Source organism: Phytophthora infestans, genomic scaffold (genome assembly GCF_000142945.1).
Source record: "Phytophthora infestans T30-4 supercont1.10 genomic scaffold, whole genome shotgun sequence".
NCBI classification, from domain to species: Eukaryota; Oomycota; class Peronosporomycetes; order Peronosporales; family Peronosporaceae; genus Phytophthora; species Phytophthora infestans.
Window position 1 is genome coordinate 3,657,834 of NW_003303749.1, and position 465 is coordinate 3,658,298.

Consider the following 465-nt stretch of genomic DNA (forward strand, 5'->3'; position numbering starts at 1 on the left):
TTGTAAGTTATCGAGATGTATTGCGCATAGCGAAACCTTAATCGTTGGATATGAAGGGGTCGATGACACTTGATTATATGTGGGGAGGTGAGTTGGTTGCAGCGTTTGTCTATGTGGTTTGTTTGTTGTTTTTGCGCCGGTTGGTGCGTGTGCATGTGTTGATCTGTGCCCCTCGACTTGCACTTTGGTTGTGTTAAGTTGCTGCCAATGTTGTGTCAAAATACACCCGTCCTAGCTCAGACGGTAGAGCGCTTGGCCTTTTAAGCCAGTGGTCGTGGCTTCGAGCCCCACGCGTGGTGCTTGCTTCTTTGCGATCGGCTGTCGCCACGGGCGTGAGCGCATAGTGCGAGCATTCGACTCGAGTGAGTCGATGCTGCATTCCGTTGTGCGATCGTATGGCAACACTCGTGGTCTAGTGCTATTATACTAAGCTATTCTGTCTGTTTGCGTCGCTCCCTTTGAGGA

General features: G+C 50.5%; 1 non-coding gene across 1 annotated transcript; it reads left to right on the forward strand.

The window, feature by feature from the left end:
• The first annotated feature begins 225 nt into the window (after positions 1-225).
• On the forward strand, positions 226-299 carry PITG_26809. The gene has a single exon. It is a non-coding gene; the product is annotated as a tRNA-Lys (tRNA).
• Positions 300-465: the final 166 nt, after the last annotated feature.